The following is a 334-nucleotide window of genomic DNA, read 5'->3' on the forward strand; positions in this document are numbered from 1 at the left end:
TCACTACCTTCAATGGGATCCTCATTTGAATATTGCCTCGTGAAGAATCTCTTTCAACTTTCAAAACTATTCAGTTGCGTGGGCAACAGGTTAGTGTGTATAGGAGAACAGCACACACACACAACGTGTGTGTGTGTGTGTGTGTGCGAGCAACACTGACTCAACAAACTCTGATGTCTAGCACTGGATTTTTCACTCGGTAGGCTGATGTGTCCTCGTACGACCTTCTTCTCCGGACCCCTTTACCCGCTTAGGAAGCGAGAGTATGATGGAGGCTCCGTGTGATGGTATCTGCGGATAAGGACTCGCAGTGAGAAACAATAAATTCCATTAT

Source organism: Cherax quadricarinatus, chromosome 15 (assembly GCF_038502225.1).
Source record: "Cherax quadricarinatus isolate ZL_2023a chromosome 15, ASM3850222v1, whole genome shotgun sequence".
Lineage (NCBI taxonomy): Eukaryota > Metazoa > Arthropoda > Malacostraca > Decapoda > Parastacidae > Cherax > Cherax quadricarinatus.